The sequence below is a fragment of the Peromyscus maniculatus genome, chromosome 18, assembly GCF_049852395.1.
Source record: "Peromyscus maniculatus bairdii isolate BWxNUB_F1_BW_parent chromosome 18, HU_Pman_BW_mat_3.1, whole genome shotgun sequence".
Classification (NCBI taxonomy): Eukaryota; Metazoa; Chordata; class Mammalia; order Rodentia; family Cricetidae; genus Peromyscus; species Peromyscus maniculatus.
Window position 1 is genome coordinate 3,145,489 of NC_134869.1, and position 20,547 is coordinate 3,166,035.

The 20,547-nt window shown below is 42.2% G+C and overlaps 1 long non-coding RNA gene across 1 annotated transcript; it reads left to right on the forward strand.

Annotated features, from left to right (window-relative positions):
* The first annotated feature begins 2,475 nt into the window (after nt 1-2,475).
* On the forward strand, nt 2,476-9,357 carry LOC121823772 (uncharacterized). Its single transcript, XR_013045708.1, has 3 exons — nt 2,476-2,725; nt 4,457-4,813; nt 8,784-9,357. It is a non-coding gene; the product is annotated as an uncharacterized LOC121823772 (long non-coding RNA).
* The last annotated feature ends 11,190 nt before the right edge of the window (nt 9,358-20,547 follow it).

Here is a 20,547-nt window from a genome sequence, read left to right on the forward strand (position 1 = left end):
ATCCACTCCATTTACTTCCACAACCGCAGAGCTGATCTTGAGAATCCCTTGTTCTGAATTCTTGCATGGTCCCTTGCTGTCTCCAAGACTAAGGATCTAGGCTGGCTCATGATAGAAATTTCTGGAATACAATTGACCAGAACATATTATACCCATGGAATACCCATTCTGAGAACTCTTAAAGTGACTTTGTTTAGAAAAATGCATTGTAGTTTACATACCTTTACGCACAGAGGAAATTCTTTGTTTCATCTTGGAGGACAGCTTTACCTATAATTTTGTTTTTAGTGGCTCTTAGGGTCGTCTGGGAGAAAAATAGTGTTCATCTGTTCCAATAAGAAATAGGATGTTGGAAATGGAAGGGACTGGACCCTTGACGCTATACATTTAGCTTTACTAGGCTCTATAATGTGGTTTGGTTCCTAATCACTGACTGAAGGGCACAGATTCAAAATGCACAAAGAAATACATGAGTTCTCACTACTGACCTCAGCCAAACTCAACAAACTGCACAGATCTTCATTCACAAACACTGAAAATGCAAAGATCAGTTTTAATTTTAATTTCTTGATTGGCTTGCCTCATGAAGTATTACGTATAAACTAGGATTACGTTGAAGAGATGGGGAAACTGGGGTACAGAGCAAGACTAGGAGTGTGCCCAGGTCACAGTTGGTAGGCAATCTCACCTTCTTATTCACAAAACATGCACATATCTATTTAAATCACCCCCGCCCCCATGGAAAACAGCCTATACCTTCTTCAATGGCTATTCTTGGTTGTCAACTTGACTACATCTGAAATTAATTAAAACCTAAAAATGGTAGGGCACACCTTTGAGGGATTTTTTTTTTTTTTGCTTAATTGGATTATTTGAAGTGGGAACTGTTCACTCCTAATCTGGATTTTTGAGGTGGAAAGACACATTGCTAATCCAGATCTTTTGAGATGGGAAGATGCACCTCTAATCTGGGCCACATCTGCTGGAAGTATATATATAAAGGACATGGAAGAAGGAAGATCTCTCTCTCTCTCTCTCTCTCTCTCTCTCTCTCTCTCTCTCTCTCTCTCTCTCTCTCTCCTGATTCCTTGCTACCCCTGCTAGCTAGCAAGTCCATTCATTCACTAGCATTAGAGACTGCTTTTTCAGGACACTGGTATACTGAAGACCAGCTGAGACATCTAGCTTCGTGGACTTTACAATTACTGGATTCTTGAACCTTCCATTCATGGGCAGCCTTTATTGGATTAGCTGGACCACAGCCTATAAGTCATTCTAATAAATCTCCCATATATATATATGAGATTCATTCTATAAGTTCTGCTACTCTAGAGAACTGTGACTAATACACCTACAATAATGAGAAGACAGACACCAAATCAGTGAAACCTGCAGGGCAGGCCACCATTTCAGCCTAGAATTTATTCCCCTTTCTCTATAGGGAATCATCACTTTTTTCAGTGTCTAAAAGTATGGGGTTCAAGGAAAAGCAACCATGATTATGGAAGAGGCACTGTTCTGTAAACTATTTGTAAATTATCTTAATTATCATATTTTAAGTAAAGATTAAGACCCCAAAATTCATATTCTTAGTCAAATTTCTACACTAGATTTGAAAGTCATTAGTTTCCTTTTTCCCATCCTTCTTGCTGCAAGTCTCATGAGTACAAAATGTATAAGAAAATGAAAATGGAGAGGTTTAAGACAGGCTGAAAAAGCTATTCACATATTCATAAAGTACTGGCTCATTCCCTGTACCATGTGAACAACACTTTCAGGCTTCAGTGCAGGAATTAAATGTGGAACACTGTGATTTCATAGGTGGTTCCTTCAAAAGGAGGAATCCCAGGAGACATAGTAGACATGTGGGTCCAATACCATGGTATGCTTTGACATTATGGGATGGGGTGGAGGCACATTACCTTGGATTGTAAATCTCAGGTCACAGGTTGGATTTATCTCATTTATTAGTTCATAGAGTATGATTTTCAGAGGATGGTTCCTGCAAATCTTCCCACTCTTTCTTCAATTGATTGATTTACTTTACCTCCATCATTCTCATTTTCTTCTCCTACAGCCAACCACATTGTGTATCTTTTGGTTTCAGAATTATTAACTTGTCTCCCCATGGGAAACTATTTTTGTCAATGAGAGTATGTGCTCATATGTATCTCCCCTTTCCTTGAGTAGTGTAGATTCCACTCATCTCCTAAGCTATTTGGTCAACTCTTACTTTCCTGTTCCCTTAAATGAGATTATTCCATATACTTGTAATACATTTCAATTATGTCACATTTTGCATTACATTCCAGTCTTCTAAATTAATTATTTAAAACTTCATATATTTTAACATTTACTCTGTGTGCTAAGAATTTGTATGGTCAGTTTTTTTGTTGTTTATTTTGTTTTGTGTTTTGTATTGATCATATATGAGTATGTGTTTGTTATTTTTTGTTTTTCTTTTTTCAAATGGTTTATATATTATTTAAGAGAGTATGTATTGTGTATATGATACTTTGTAACTATATTACTCTCTGTTGTTCTTCTTCCTTTCTCTGAGATTCTCTTTCTTTCTAGTTCCCCAATAGATACACCATTAAAGAAAATGACACTCTTCTCCTACAGTTAATAGTCAGTAGTCAACAGTTCCTGAGGATTGGATGGGGCCTTATGTGGGCACTTCCCCTATGTATGATGGAAAGTTGGATGGTCCAGTCTTGTACAGGTATCCATAGACATTGTGTGTTCAAGGGTGCAACAACCATGATGTCATATATGGTTTTTGTTTTGTTTTGCTTTTACAAGTCAGGATTTCTCTGTAGCTTTGGAATCTGTCCTGGAACTCACTCTGTAGACCAGACTGGCCTTGAACTCACAGAGATCTGCATATCTCTGCCTTTTGAGTGCTGGGATTAAAAGCACACCCTACCATTGCCCAGCTATGATGTCATATCTGGTTAGCAGTGTTTCATGGGGCTCCTCCCCATCCTCTTGCTCTTCAAGTCTTTCTGCTCCCCATTCTGTGGTATGGATTTGAATGTGGGTAGTCCTGGGGTTTGGACAAATTCACCATGCCATTTGTTCATCACTGAAGAGTTGTATAAAAGAGATTCACTATCCTAGACCTGCTCCTCACCTGGTCAACTCTCTCCCACTTCCTGGTGCCCAACAACTGTTCATCTGCCTATTGACTGTAGATTTGCCATTTGCAGAATGTCAGTAAAGGGAATTATATAGTGTATAGTTATTTCTGACTGGTTTCTTCACTTAGCAAATTCTTATGTCTTTGTATGTTTTGATAGTTAATTCCCTTTTAATTGTTCAGTAATAACCTATTGCACAGATGTACAGTGTAATTGGCTTTTTGTTTTGTTTTTCTTTACTCTTTGGGGGCTAGCTACCTAGCTCCCAAATAAATACAGGGATACTTATTCTTCCTTATGAAGGCTTGGCCTTAGCTTGACTTGTTTCTAGCCAGCCTTTCTAACCTAAATTAACCCATTTCTCTTCCACATTGTGCCTCTGGGCTTTTTACTTTTCTTTATTCTATATGTCTTTCTTCCTTTCTTACTCCATGGCTAGTTGAGTGGCTGGCCCCTGGTGTCCTCCTCTCCTCTTCTCTTTCTAGATTTCCCCTTCTATTTATTTGCTCTACCTGCCAGCTCCACCTATCCTTTTCCTGCCTAGTGATTGTCTGTTCAGCTCTTTATTAGACCAATCAGGTGTTTGAGTCAGGCAAAGTAACACAGCTTTACAGAGTTAAACAAATGCAACATAAAAGAATGCAACACATCTTAAACTAACATTCTATAACAATATAGTTTGTTTACACATTTAGCTATTGAAGAATATCTTGGTTGCTACCAGTTTTTGATGATTATGGTTAGAGTCCCTGTAAAAATTGTCAGTCTGGCTGAGGATTTAGCACAGTTGGTAGAGTACTTAATTATCATGTGCTAAGTCCTAGGTTTAATCACCAGGGCCACATAAACCAGGTGTGGTGGTACATGCCTATAATAATACTGGGGGTCAACATATAGGAGGTGAACACAGGAGGATCAGGTCATCCTTAACTATGTAGTTAGTTTGAGGGCAGTCTGCCCATCCTTAACTGCAGTTAGTTTTCCATCAAAAAAATTCATGTACATGTATAAAAATCTTAGTAAGTGAAAGCTTTCAAAATTCATTTACATGAGTGAAAACTTTAGTAAATGAAAATTTTCAAGTATATTATATGTATGATCAGTAAATCATGTAATAAGATTTAGCATTGAAGAGTTTCTTCAAAGGACAATTCCAGGAAAACTGGGTTTCTGTACGGAGAGGAGCGAACTTGGACCTTTGTCTCATACCATGTGCAAGATACAATTTGAAGTAAATTAAAGACTTAAATGTAAGACCACTGGAAAAAATAAGGTGACATCATATTGACATTGACATATGTTTTGCTACCCAGAGATATAAACAAGAAGACAAAGCGTGGACAAAGAGGGTGGCATCAAATGAAAATGCTTCCTCAGAGCAAACAAAATTATCAAGAGACAACCTGCAAAGTGGGAGTGCTCCCAACTCATCCAACTGAAAAGCGCTGGTGTGGAAAACACAGGGAACCGACATATTGCTAGCAAGAAAGCAAACAACATGAGTGAAGAATGGGCAAAGGATCTGAAAAAACATTTCTTGAAAGAAAAAAATCAAAAGACTGTTCAATAGGTGTATTAAAAACATGCTCAATATTTCTAATTTTCATAAAAATTCACTGAGATATCACCTTGCACTTGATACAGTGACGGTTATCAAAAGGACAGGAACAGTAAGTGCTGACAAAGACGTAGGAGAAAGAGGACACTTTGTAAACTATTATAGTCATGTATTAGGATTCTCTAGAGGAGCGGAATCAATGCAACGATATGTACTACAAGCAGATTTGTTAGAGTGGCGTACATGATACAGGCTGGGTAGTCCACAATACTTGGGGAGGCTAAGGACTCAGTAGCTGCTCAGTCCATGAGACTCAATGCCTTACCAGCCTCAGTCTGGAGTGGAAGACCGGGGACATTCTGTTTGGCCACTGGTCAGAATAACCAGAGGAATAGCAGCAGACAGAGTAGATGTGTAGACCAGTAAGTACTGTGGCGGGGCAGGCACAGAGCCTTTGCCATCAGACCTCCGCATCTGGGCTGCGACTGGTAGGTGCTGCCCACTCTTGGCAATTGTCTTTCCCTTTTCAGTTAATCCTTCCAGAAACCACTCTTCTAGACCCGTCCAGAGACGTACCTCTTTGGTTGATCACAGTTCTAATCAAGTTCACAAGCAAGATTAACCATTGCAAGTCATTACGGAAAATAGGAATGAAATGGAAATAGAAATGGAAGCTTTCCCCAAATTGATGGTAGACCTGCCATATAACCCACCAACCCTGTTTCCAGGGTATACTCCCATGGGAAATAAGCTCAGCACAGGGAATCTAGAAAAACTCCCACGGTCATCTCATTATTTACAATAGCCTAGACACCGAGCAAACCCTAGTGTCCATCATATGTAAACAGTGAAAGAAAATGTGATCTATCTTTACAGTGGGATACTATTCAACTGTGAAAAAGAAGAAATTTGTGTGATTTGCAACAACAGGGACAATCTTAAAGTTATGTTAAAAACGAAAAGCTTAAAATTGTGTTCAATGAAATAAGTAAGGTATAAAAGGACAAATGCCACATGGTGTGATTTATGCATGGGATCAAAAACAGTCAAACTCTTAGATGTATACAGTGGAGTGATGTTTCAAAGGCTAAGTGGAGGGGTGGCAAGGAAGAGGATAGTCACAGATAAAATAATTAGAAAAAGGAAAGAAGTTGGGATATCTATTATATAACACGTTGTTTGTAGTTACTGACCATTCAACAGTGTTAATGTAGGAAATTGATAGAAGATTAGGTCTTAAGTGTTCTCAACATCAGAAAAGGTAACAAGTGAGATAAGTATGCCGATTTGCCATGTCTAGTCATTTCATTATTATACATATATATTCATTTCATTATATATTATATATATTCACTTCGTTATATATATTATAGTCTGTATGCCATAAATATACACTCTTTCAAACCAATGAAAACTTCAAATTCATCCAACATGATTGCTATTTTTGAATTCCTATCAATAATAAATATAGTTTTTTTATTGTGATGATTCTAATTTTCAACTCCACATAATGTAGAGCCACCTGGAAGAGAGTCTCAATGAGAAATTTCTGGATCAGTTTGGCCTGTGGGCATGTCTATGGGGATTATTTTGATTATGTAAATTGATGTGAGAAGACCCAGCCCACAGCTGGTGGCACTATTCCCTAGGTAGGGAATACTGGACTATATGAGGGTTGAGAGGGGACTGAACACTAAACGTTTATTCTTTCTCTGCTCTTGACTAAGGATGTGAATAATTGCTTCAAGTCCCTGCCTTGACTTCCTCAAAATGACAGGCTGTAATCTGGAATTGTAAGCCAAGTAAACCTTTTCCCATGCAAGCCAGTCATTGTCAGGGTACTTTATCACTGCCACAGAAATAAAACTACAATGTGTGTCCTTAGCCAACAGTTGGTACTTTTGTTAAGCAGTTTGGAATCATGCCATTCTAATGGATGTGAAATGATACCTTGTTTTTTTGCACATACATTGTTTTAGCTTTGTATAACACATCGTGTTGTGTGCTTCTTTGTGTTTTTACAGTAAGTCACGTTGTTGTGTACAGGTAGAATTCATTGTTTCTTAGTGTTGCATAATATCCTAACTTACAGAGAGCAGTGGGAGGATCTCTCTCATAGTGGGCACCATCCCTCTAAATTATGTAAAAGCATTCTTACGCAAATACAGCTTCCGGGAAAGTTTCCAGACTCCTGTTCTAAACAGGTACTGACAGTGGTGATGTGTCTGGGGGTGCGTGGGTGAGTGCTTGATAAGATGGGAGAGACATCTGCCTTGTTTTCTACCACTCCCTCTGATATGGGGCCCCACTGATGCAGGGTGTTGAAAACATGCTGTGACATTTCTGAATTCAGAGTCAAGTAGGCACCACCAATCGGAGAAGCTGATCTGGAAAAAAGACACACAATTCTGTGAAGACTTTTAGCTATGTTCTGTGTTCTGTGTAGTTCAATCCCAAAGGAAGCTGGTTTTGTGTAAGTGATAGGGATGATGGGAAAATATAAGAGGAAAATATATTATATTATAGAGAGTCTACTGTGTTAACCCTGGCATCAGGACATCCTCATAGACTCTGATAAGATGACACACAGTCCTACAACATCAAGTCTTTGTCTCGTTATATTGGGACCAGTTATGGCCAGTGGGGGTAAAACCACTGTCCCAAGAAGATTAGGGTGAAATGACATTCTGAGGTGGGGTCTTTGTGACTCCAAGTACTTACTGCATCATGGATCTGCTCATGGAAATCTCTAGCTGTGGCCTAGGAGTTTGGGTGTTCTCCAGGAGCTGCATGATCTTGCTGGTGGTCTTCGAACAGTAAATGCCCAGAGCTGTAAAGGAGGCAGCTCACAAGGAAGTTAGCACAGGCGACCAAGAGTCTGCTGCAGTAGGCTGCCCATGAGACGAGAGGTCTGCATTTGGGCAGCAGTGGTGCCGAAGAGGAAGCAACAGGCACTTCCAAGTGTGAGTCAGGGTATCCTGCAAGTGAGTTTTAGAAGCTCAGTGAAAGACGTCTTCATGGGAACAGCACAGACATTGTTTTGGAGGAGACTGAAAAGCACAAGCCCGAGGCAGGAAACACAAGCTATTTGGAATTAATGCTGATGTTGGACTTAGTCCCTTTCTAATTTGCCTGCTGACTGAAGGGAATTTACCTGTTATGACAGTGGGAGCCTCTCTGTCGATGCCCTGGTAGAATCTTGCAGGGACAAAGCACATTGTGTGCTTTTGGTCCCAGCTTTGAAAGACCGAAGCGCACAGTCCTGAAGATACCATAACATACTCGAAGCAACTGTTTATTGCTCTTTATCTACTGGAATGCTAAATAAATCGTGAGGATTTATTTGGCCTTTTGAATGTAACTTAAAATAAGTTTTTACCTTGTGATCTTGGCCTGGGATGTTTGAACTGGCCCATTTCCTCCCTCGCTGGCTTTTACTCTCATTGTGTTTTTCCATTTATTTCCCCACAGCCATTTCCCTGATGCCCTGACCTGGTGAGTCTGTTGGGCTTGGGGAGAATGAATGGGTTGCTGACTTGTCAAGTGTTGACTGCCTCGAGCTGTCTGAGCTAGTGGCTTGGCCACTCCGTTAGCAAATTTGTTCTCATCAACAAATTGACATTTTCCTCACTTTGTGCCCAGAATGCAGGTATCAGGGCCATGCTTGGTTCTCTGAACACAACTGATGATGCTATGAAGTTGTGCTAAGGAACTATTCCTGTCTTCTGACATGAGTGAATGCCATAAATACTGTGAACAGGCAACCACAGAGCTTCACTGCACGATGGAAAATCAGTCCCATGAAAGGTTCTTTAGCAAAGGTTCCCTGGTCAAATGAGTGTGCCATACCTACCTTAGAGGTCATAACACTCCAGTCCACTGAGCCATCTCATAGAAAAGGAATAGGTTAAAACTTTTAAACCAACTTGAGCATATGTATTAGCTTTTAGTTATAGTAATAATAACCCTCCAAAACCTCAGTAATTTAGAAAATGCATATATATGCATATTACATGATATATGTATATTTATTCATTATGTGTGTATATGCTAAATGTGTATATTATATTTCTCATCCCCAGATCTGTTTGTGTGTTGTCGATTGCATGGTTCTTCTTGGTTCAGCTTTTCCTTCTGGACTGAAGGAAAAGCCCCTAATTGGAATATCCTGGCCTCACAGAAAATGCTAGAAGTATGAGAGAGCCGAAACAAACTCTCATGTTTATGTTTAAAGCCAGTGCTCAGATGCCACACGTGACCCTTCTGTGGCTGACCATTGGCTCAAACCTGTCACCTGGCTGAGCCCGAAGATGAGATGATGATTAACTTCTCTCTGCAATGATGTTTGGCCAAGTCATGGGACTATGAGTAAGAAGGGGCCATATGTTTACTAAGGAGTACAGCATTGGGAACGGAACATACTCTTCCACACTATGGAAAGTGTTTATCAGCTGTCAGATTTTGTAAAGGCAAAGGCCAAGACAAGTATTTCTGAGCATGTGATTTATTGAGGGCCATCTCTCAAGAGAAAACTATATGGAATGAGAAGGAAAGGAGAAGACAAGACAAAGAGTCACCTTAGAAAAATACGTGATTTCACTTGAAATCTAACCTGGATCCCCTGAGGCACTGGAGCATAAACAGCATTGCAATGTCTTTCCTTGGTGTATGAGATTGGTTTTTGTATGCCCCTAATAATCAGTTGTTGGCTTCATACCTCTTCCCAGAAGATAGTATCTCCTAAGGTGTAAGGAATGAGGAGGCTTCTTTCATTTGAGAGCAATTGTTGGAGATGGCCATACTGTGTGTGCTTGGCAGTCAACACTTACCATAGCTAGGGGGTGGGAGAAATAGCTGCTAAAGGAAAGATGGGACCCACGCTCTTCTAAGCGGTTCATCCTTCACACCTGACTAGAGTCACCTCTAGCAGCTCTCCTCACTCTGTTTCCCAGGCGACCAGCAGTGTGCAGTATGATGCACCCCTGCACCACTCAGGTCCATAGGATTTTCACATCCAAGCACACATCTCCAAGATCCTATTTGGTGTCATTTCTGCAACCTCACAGGAGAAGTGATAGAGAGGTAAGGCTGTGATTGTTGCTTCTCTACCATGTCCCTTCCTCTCAGTCAGAACTTGGTTGTTTTACGTGGGCCTCTGAGGGGTCTTGATGCATGGGGAACTTCTTTTCATCAGGGCAGGTTGACTTATTTTATGATGTATCATCAAAATTGAACACCAGAGGATTCACCCAACTAAACAACTCAGCCATTACGTAGCAGCAACTCTAACTCTACCACGCTTTACTCTGGCTAGTATGATCCATACTGGCTTGAGAGTCCCAGAGATGTCAAGGAAGAGTAGCCACAGTTTTAAGTCTGTGGGATTGTGACTCTGTTCCTTGGGGAATCAGAACCTCCAGGTCCACAGAACTTAAGCTAGCATGAGCAAAAAGCAGGCTGTTTATTTTAACTGGTAGCAAAATAAACCACTCCACTTCCAACTTGAATGTTCAGGACCCATGTATTTAACTATGAGTGGCAGGGGTGTGTGTGTGTGTGTGTGTGTGTGTGTGTGTGTGTGTGGTGTGTTGGCTTTTACCCTGGGTTGCATGCCACCCACATCAGACCTCCATCATCTCATCCACATCTTTATGAGTTTGCTCCTCTGCTTCACTGGACTGGATGCTTTGGGCATCTGTAGTATGTGGTTGAAATAGTTATGCACTTATTAACAAACCTCTTTTACTGTTAAGAAGTTTTATATTCTGAAGCAATGTTACCCTGGGATCCCATGTCAGTAAAGCAGGTGATTTTTGAGCTTTGAAGAGTGGTAAAGGCTTTGCGGGATGAAAGACAACCCCATACCACAACTATGTGTCAATGCCAGTAAGGGTAAATTCTTGTTTTTCCTATGATAGGAGGTTGTAATGTAATCACTTTATCTTCAAGCAGCTGGTTTGTCTCCTCCATAGATGATGCCATGTCAAGGGCTTTGTGTTAGTAACTGAGCAAAGGTTCTCAACCATCTACTGAGTCTGAACACTCATCTGACAGGTCAGGTGAAGCAGATGTGTGACTCATAGATAGACATGGAAGATAAACAGAAGTTTAGGATCTGTGGTGAGCTTGTCCAGAAAGGCTCCAGAAAGCTTCCCAGGGCAGATGGAGCTGTCTGCACATGCTATGTGGGGTGAGGAACTCCGAAGACATTCCACTGGAGCTCCTACATCCTGAGTGCAATGGTACTACACTGCAGAACATCCTGTTCTAGCAAGAGTGGGGATATGACCTTGAATTCTCCAGACAGTTCTTCCTTATCTCAAGCCATTGTATTCTTGCTCTGATCTATAGTTATTCTGAGAACCACAAGCAGGAGAGTAAGGACTTGGTTATCCATGGCCTCTAAGGACCTGTTCTTTCTTATTCTATCGCCGACAAATTTGACCTCCAGTTGGTAGTGGTTAGAACATTCTTTGGATGCAGGGGCCCAAGCCTTTGAACATCTGTGTGGCTTTCATCTCTCCCCTCAAGGCTAATCTAGTATGACTTATCACACGGTCTATGAGTGGTATAGCATAGAGGCTGCCTGGCACCTCTGAGCTGAGTCGTCCTACTTGTCAGTGTCTCTTTAGTGGCATGAGTTCTCCAGTATAAATCATGACACAACGATGCCTACAGTTTTGGGCCACTTCCATAGGTATGTGCAAATATACCCTTGAAGCGTGATCCTCAAGTAATAAAAATAAAATAAAATAAAAAATCAGGAGTCAGATGTTGAAGGTGAAAGCTGAAAAATCAGAGAAGCAGAGCAGCAGCCACTAGAAACTTCTTACTCCTATGAATCCTCAGACCAAATGAGGGGGAGATCCTGTCTCCACCCACCTTATATTCCTGTCTCCACCTTTCTAGTGCTGAGATTAAAGGTGTCCACCACCATCACCCGGCTCTATTTCTCTTTTAGACTGGTTCAATCTCCTGTAGCCCAGGGTGGTCTTGAACTCCAGATCTTCCTTCTTCCTCCTCCCAAGTGCTGGAATTAAAGGTTTGTGCCACCATTACTGGGCCTCTATAGTTAACTAGTGGCTAGCTCCACCCTCTTGTCTCCAGACATAGCTTATTTGTTAGAACACAAACAAAATATCATACAACATACCCTTTACAGACTTCTTTGACTAGCATCTTTTTATCTCTCTTTCCTTCCACCCCACAGATCAGATAGGACATTTGTTACTGCCCATGTGTCTGTGTGTACCCCAATCTTGGATCACTTCTCTCTGCATACAAAAATTAATGACTAAATGAATGAATTCACTTCCTATCATCACCTTTTAGCGTCAGTCCTCAGTGGCGGGACAGCATAGCAACAGTAACTTGTTTTTTACCCCAATTTCCTAAGCTCATCTCTCCATAAATAGGTTAGAAAAGTCTCCTTCTCTAGTATGAGGAAGTTACAGACCTCCATGAAATTGTAGGGGTGAGCAGAGAAAGAAGCACAGAGCAGCTCACCTTTGCTTCTGCCCATTGGATGTGCCCCAGCCCAACGTTACAACCTGTTTCCATCTTAACAATGGAATTAGATGCACATATTTTAGTGGGTTTGACATTGCCTTGTTCATGAAAATTATCTTTGATTACATGCCACTTGATGCCCAAAGTCAGAGACCCTTTTTCTGCAGGCCCAGTATTTTGTCAAGAGCTACCTCCAAAGTACATAGTTCTCTGCTGTAGATAGCAAAGCCTTGTTCCAAATGCCTGCAGTCCATGGTATAGTTTTCTATTGAGCCTTGCTAGAAGAGTTGAGGATATAGCCCAAGTGGTAGACTTGCTGCCTAGAATGCACAAAGCCTTGTGTTTGAACACCAGCACTGTGTAAACCCAGTACTTGGAACACTGTAGAGGGAAGATCAGAAGTTCAAGGTCATCCTTGACTACATAGTGAGTTCAATGCCAGCCTGGTTCTCAAAAAGAACCTTGCTGGTGACTCCACCATGCCACTGTACAGATTTTATCCTTTTGAAGGTCAGGCCTTCCTGACAACCATTTCAACCTCACTGACACTTCAAGTACTTATTTTTGCATGGTTTTTAAAGTAAAACACCATTTCCTGACACCTGTCATGCTATTGCTACTAGGAAACTACTATTATCAACATCCAGAGGACAGCAATTGATACCTTTTATGAACAATGGTGGTGGGTCACCACTGTCATACAGCCATTCTTCAGTGTGACCACGGGTTGCTCTGAGGGTTCCCGGTAGCACGGCTCAATATTCGTAATATGGTGATGCAGTGTTTCTGTGAAACCTATACAATTTACCCGCTGTATAATTTATATTTGGATCATTTCCAATGCCCATTGCAATGCAAGTCCTCTGGAAATAGCTGTTAAACTATTATCTAGGAAATAAGATGAGTGATGCAATCTGCATATATTTGGTGTAGGTGTAATGTCTTTTTATGAATATTTTTACCTTCCTGTGACTGTGTGGTTAGAACCTTTGGATCCAGAGGATAGACTGTATTCCCAATACTTTAGTAGACAGAGTGCTCTCTGAGACCTCAAGAGGGACATGGATGGTATAATGGTTGATCTTGGTTGCAACTTGACATACCGCCGCTGAGGAACCACCTCCATCAGGTTGGTCTGCTGGGCTAGGTCTTGATTGCTAATTGATGCAGGAGGATCCAGACCACTGTTGCTGGTACCATCCATAGACAGGAAGTCCTGGGCTGTACAAGAAATGCAGCTCAACATGAGCCTGGGAATGAGTCAGTAAGTAGCCTTGAGTCCCTGCCTTGGCTTCCCCGATGATGGACTGTAACTTTTAAGATAAAATAAACCTTTCCTTCCCCAAGTTGCTTTGGGTTATGATGTTTATCACAACAGAACCACATCCTAGAACAGATGGCTGATAAACTCTCTAGTCCTGATCAATAGATCCACAAAAATATTTACTTTTCAAAGAGACTTTTGGTCCCTTTCTCTGTTATTTTCCACTGTTAATTTTTGTAGCTACTTAATTTATTATAGACAGTCACTTTTTTATAGAGCACCCGAGGTCTGTCCTACCAGTGTATCACACAGATTACTAGGTCAGTTATTTTAACATAAACTAGTATATTTCAAATTACTGGGGACATGAGTCAAAGGGTACTGTGATACCAAAAGCTCTTCCTTATGTGACTCCATACTTTGCTCTTCTTGATCCACTACCATCACGATTCATTTCTGGGATTCTGTTCCAGTTCCTTCTCGTACATTCATCCAGGAGTGTTTTGTTGCTGTAGGTTTTGACCTTCCTTCTCGTGTACACACTTCCCCAGTGAAGACAAGCTGAGATCTGGCACTGCTGATGGGACTGGTGGTGAGCAGAGAGAGTCCGGTCCTGAGAAAGACAGGAGCTCCTTCGTATAGCTCCTAGGCATTTGTGTAGTACTCAGGACTGGGTGAGACTAGGAAACTCTTTCTTTTAACACAGGGCAGTAGCTCACATCTGTGGGCATTGGGGGATCAGCCTTTAGAGGTACCTTTACCTAGATGTAGCCATCACAAGCCTCAGCAGTGGGAGGCTTTCTAAGATGGAATTCAATTCTTTTCAAACTTTTACCACTCTTAGAGCCAGGCTTTATTCTAGCTGGCTTTTAAAAGGCACCAGTGGCTCTCTGGATCTTGAAGAGGAGGAAACCTCTTTAAGCACCATCAGGGAGCCTCCGGAACTTCACACTGTGTTCTGCATTGCCGAGCAATCAATCTGAACTTTCCAGGCCCTCCTCCCTCCATGCATCCAAGGCATCGAGCAAAAGCTATCAAATTCCAGTCTTTAAAGTTATGATTTCCCTTCTGTCAATAGAAGGACACATCCCAAACCAGGATATCTCTTGAACCTTGTATTTTTCCCAAGCTCAGGAAGTATCTTAGCAGTTGTCTAGTAAATAAGTCAAAGACCAGCCGGGCGGTGGTGGCACACGCCTTTAATCCCAGCACTCGGGAGGAAGAGCCAGGCAGATCTCTGTGAGTTCAAGGCCAACCTGGTCTACAAAGCGAGTTCCAGGAAAGGAGCAAAGCTACACAGAGAAACCCTGTCTAAAAAAAAAAAAAAAAAAAAAAAAAAAAGACCAACAGAGAGGCAGGGGTCCAATGGTGAGGAGATGGATGTTCCAACCCCAGCATACAGCTTCCTGAGATCACACTCAGAGTGGCCATTTCATGTTCAGGTTATTGGAGGCACAGTCTAAGATTGGGATCATTTTGCAAGTGATGTATTTGGCGGGTTCTCTTAGTAGAAATCTGCAAGGAAATGATGGAAGCTTTGCAAAGATATGGCTACGTCTGAAGTGTAGCTACAACTGAGATCCATGGGGAGTCTTCAAACATGAATGATGCCACAGGGTTATCTCACCTGCAAGATAGTGAGACAAGGTTTATGTCAGCACCAGTTACTGACTTCAGAAAGGGGAACAAAGTCTCCTTGAAGACCTCAGGAAATCAGCTTCCCATAGACTAAAGACATTCTTCTTTAAAATGAATATAACTGTTTGAACTGTTAACTACTAACGATGATGAATATGTCAGCCTCAGAAAGATCTGGAGCACCCAACCACATCTATAGCGATGGCCTGTCGTCTTGATACTATATGAAGCCAGAGCGGCTGTGGGTTGAAATATCTCCCTGAAGCTCACATGCTCGTACTTAAGTTTCCCCCAAGTCCCGTTAATGGTATTTGGAGAGTGAAGCCTCTGAGAAATGATTAGGATAGATGATGCCCGGGGGATGGGGCCCCACAATGGCATTTGCTGCTTTGTAAGACGAGGAAGACAGAGACCTGTAGTAGTACACTTGCTCTGTCTTACTTTGTGATTGTCTCTCTGTGTTAGGATAGAGTAGGAGACCTGACTGAGTACACTAGTGACATTATCAGGAGCTTCCCAGCCTCCATCCCTCTAAGGTAATCAGGAGCTTCCCAGCCTCCATCCCTCTAAAGTAATCAGGAGCTTCCCAGCCTCCATCCCTCTAAGGTAATCAGGAGCTTCCCAGCCTCCATCCCTCTAAAATAATCAAGCTCATTTAGAAATTACCCAGTGGCAGCAAAAGAAAAGCAGAGGATACCATACATGCCCCCTGCCGGCATTTGAATGGAATAGATGTGTCGGCATGTGACTGTAACACAGAGTCACAGCTCGGGTGGCAGGGGCTGGACCAGTTATGGAGTGACGCCCAGGAATGAGGGTGTTTCCCAGGTGTATATCTCTTAACTTTAAAACTGGGAAAGCCCCTAGAAAACCTGAATGAGTTAGTCACTCCAACTAGGTACTAGGAATATTACATATTACATAGGAAAAATACCATCGTCTGCTATAAGAACCAAGAAAACTTCTAAGTTCACTCAACGAACATCTCTTAGAAGAGATGGCTGTTAATATTCTTTGAGGGGGAAGAGAGTCGGTCTCTGTGGAGGCAGACAAGCTCTTGCATTGATGTACTTTTCTAAAAGCAGAAAGCTGTGCCATTTCTACTGAGCACAAGAACTCAACCTGTATTCTCATCTGCTTATTGGAGGCCAGCCCCAGCTCCTGCTCTGACAGTTATGATCACACTTGTGAGAAGTGAAAGATGCAGACACACAACTCAATTTGCTCCTTGAATTCTTTCAGGATGGAAGGTGCTTAGTCTCCATTTCACTGGGTCCTCTGAAGAACGTCCACGTGCTTTTCTCCAGTTATTCCAAATATACTGGGTATCTAGACAATGCCCACATTCTTTCCTCCATGGACTTAAAATATATTGAATATCTAGTGCTGAGCAAGAACATCTGTTGTCTATTATCAAGAGCAGAAGTTCAAATACTTTTGCCCACTGCATCTTGCCTTCGGAGTTGCCAAGGAAAACATCACAATAAAGAACTGGCCAGAACAAGGCCTTCCTCACAAAGAGACGCCAAAGAGCACAGTTGCCTTCAGTAGTGAGTGTTGGTACTTCTTAGCTGGGGCCCCCAGAAGCAGATGCAGGATAACTGGCTATCGGCAGGCACCCCTCCGGTGCTGCAGCAGGAGGATTTGGCTCCTTGTTCAGAGGGGACAGATGTAGCAGTGGGACTAACTAGGTGTTAAGTAATCCAGATGCATCGGCAGAACAGAGGAGAATGCACTGAGTGTGAAACAGGAAAAGACATCCCCAGACAAATGAGAAGTCCAGCCCAGGCTGGGAGGACTCTCACTCCGGTTAAGAAGATGTTCCTGGGCAAGCTCCTTGTGGCTGAGGAGACTGAGAGACTGCAGACCTAAGACTGCATTTTCCAATGCTGTCCTAATTACAGCTTTATTGCTGTAAAGAGACTCCATGACCACGGCAACTCTTATAAAGAAAATATTTAATTGGGGCTGGCTTACAGTTCAGAGATTTAGTGCATTATTATCATGGCAAGAAGCAAGGCAGCACACAGACAGACATGGTGCTGGATAAGGAGCTGAGCGTTATGCATCTAGATCCACAGGCAGCAGGAAGGCTGAATGAGCCATTGGGACTGGCTTGAGCTTCTGAAACCTCAAAGTCCACCCCCAGTGACACACCTTCTCCTACAAGGTCATACCTACTCCAACAAGTCCTAATCCTTTCAAATAATGCCACTCCCTATGAGCCTACGGGGCCCATTTTCATTCAAATTACCATATTCGACTCCCTGGCCCCCATAGGTTTATAGCTATATCATAATGCAAAATGCATTTAGCAAAACATAAAAAGTCCCCACAGTCTATCACAGTCCCGATGCTGTTTAAAAACCCACAGTTCAAGGTCTCTGAGACTCATGGCAATTTCTTAACTGTAACCCTCTGTGAAATCAAAAAGAAAAGGCAGATCACATACTTCCAGTATACAGTGGCACAGGATAAACATTAGCATGCCAAGGGGAGGAAAGGAGCATAGTGAGGAAATACTGGACCAAGGCAAGGCTGAAACCAGCTGGACAAACTCCACACTCTGCAGCTCCATGTCAGATGTCAAACTGCTCTTCAGATCTCTGACTCCTTTCAGCATTGCTGACTGCAACACGCTTCTTTCTTTTGGGGCTCGGTCTACTCCCAGTTAGCAGCTCTCCTCAGCAAGCACCCCACAGATCTAGCATCTCTAACGTTTTGAGGTCTGCAAGGCAACCCAGGTTCCACTTTCACAGTTTCTTGCAATTGAAGAATGAGGCTCCATGCAGGGACACCACTGACAAATACTTGGCTTCAGTGGCTTTCTTTAGTCTTCAAGGGAGATTCCATAACCCCTTTCTTGTGTCCTTGACTCTAAAGCCAGAACCATGTGGCCAAAGCTTCCAAGTTCTGCTCCTTGCTAGGGCTGGAACATCGCCCTCTCGTTCAATTACATTTTCAGTAGCTTTCTGTTTTCCATGATTTCCTTTGCTGCCTAAACTGGCTGTCCTAAAACCCAATCTGTAGACCAGGCTGGCCTTGAACTCAAAAATCCTCCATACCCAGCCCTAAGCTTTTCTTTAATTCCTTTTCACAATTTGGAAGCCTAGCTGGCTGGGATCTTGTTCTGAGGTCACCGCTCCCTTTATTCCATTTAGCATCAGGCTTTTCTTTAATCTGTTTATACTTCCTGGTGCCTTTTCTCCTCAAACTGTAAGTTGTGTATTTTTCCTTGTTCAACTTGTTCTTTTTCATTATATGTCTGCATAAGCATGGTCACCAACAACCAAGCAGCATGATCAATACTAGGCTGTCTGGAAGTCTCCTCTGCAAAGACGTTAATCCAAAACTTTTCAAGTTAGCCTCACACAAATTTTTTGGACAAGGCCAGAAAGCAGCCACATTCTTTGCCAAAATATCTCAAGAATGGTCTCTAAGCCACATATTAAATTCTCTTCCTCTGAGAACCCTTGAGCAAGGCGCTCACAGTTCAAATTACCCTCGACAATGACTGTTTTCCATGCTCCTACTAGTGTGGTTTATTAAGCCTGGCTTAAAGAGTTCAACTGCTTTTCTAGTCTATAGTCCCAAAGTGTTCCATATTCCTCCAGACAAAAGCATGGCCAGGCCTATCACAGAATACCCTAGTCCTTGGTACCAATTTCTACCTTAGTTGTGGTTTTATTGCTGTGAAGGGACACCATGACCACAGCAATTCTTATAAAAGGAAACATTTAATTGGGGCTGGCTCACAGTTCAGAAGTTTGAGTCCATTACCATCATGGTAGGAAGAATGGTGATGTGCAGGCAGACATGGTGCTGGAGAGGAGCTGATATTTCCACATCTGGATCAGCAGGCAGCAGGAAGAGACTGAGACACCGGGCCTTCTGCAGCCTCTGAAACTTCAAAACCCACCCCCAGTGACACACTTCTTCCAACAAGGCCGCACCTACCCCCTTAAAGGCCACAGCCCTAATAGTGCCACTCTCTGTGAGCCTATGGGAGCCATGATAATTCAAGCCACCACAAATGCTGACCAAGTGTCAGTGTTCTAGCTACTGGGGACACCGCCATGATCATGACCGATGAATGTTTCCTTACAGTTTACATCCTAGTTACACAGTCTCTCTCTCTCTCTCTCTCTCTCTCTCTCTCTCTCTCTCTCTCTCTCTCTCTCTCTCTGTGTGTGTGTGTGTGTGTGTGTGTGTGTGTGTGTGTGTGTGTGTGCATTCTTATAACCATGGCACATGGTGATAAGGGTGCTATAGTAAAGGCAAAGAGACGAATATGAGGGTGTATTGGACAGAGCTGTGGTGGTAGAGATAGTAAGGAATATTTGGGTTCTGGACATACTCTGAAAGTTTAGCCAGGAAATCAACTGATGAATTGAATATAGGATAAAGGGGTCACGGGTTGGAAGATCGGAAGTTCAGATCACGGGATTCCAAAGCACACGCTGAGAAAGCAGGCGAGCTTATGAAGGTGAAGTTCAAGTGAAGCCAAATAGGAGACACAGTTTTTGGAAGCTCCAGTTTCTAGCTGGTATCGGGAGCTATCACACAGGATGTGATTGCTTGGGTAGGCAGCATGCGTCAGGAGGTGGTATAGTGACTGAGCCCTGAGACACTCCAGTGTTAGGAAGAACGGGACGAAGGAGAACCAACACAAGACTTCAGGGAGTGACAGCCCATGGAGGAAAAGTAAAACCAGGCTGTGTGCTCACCTGGAAGCCGTGAGGATGCTCTTTCAAGAATGGCATCTTGATTCACTGCTGGTCAGCCTGAGGGTGGTGGAAATTTAATCACGGGATCAGGCAACATGGAGGTGACTGAGAACCTTGCCTAATCCTTGATCTGACCACTAAAATGGAAAATCATTCTCAGGTCATTTTATCCTTTGGGATATCTCCCAACTTTTCTTTGGAAACTGACCCAAAATATCCAAAGAATGACAAACTTTAGTCTTTTGATTCATAGCCAGATTTCCATAATCTTAATTATGGGGAATTTATCTTATTTATCTGGTTATCTTTGGACCTTTAACATGGGCTTAGTACACAGTAGATATTCAGAAAACATTTATCACATAAGAACCCATGTGATGATCAGCACGTAGTCCTCTTCCTTCTACTTCTTATTCCTTGCATTTCTGGATACTGCTACCTGCACTTTCATTTCATTCCTAGAAAGCTGAAATATTTAATTTTTAATGATTATCTACTTTCAATAAAAAGTAAGGAAAGCTAAGAAAAGACAAAATGCAACACCAACAATGACTCCCTGGAAGTTTACTGTGTAGCTGGTATTAGACCAAGCATTTTGCCAATGTTGCTCTCACCTAAACACCACAAGATATGCAGCTGTGGTGATATATTGTGTACCCTAATAAAATTTGCCTGAAAAAAATCAGAGAATAGAACAAGCCACTAGAT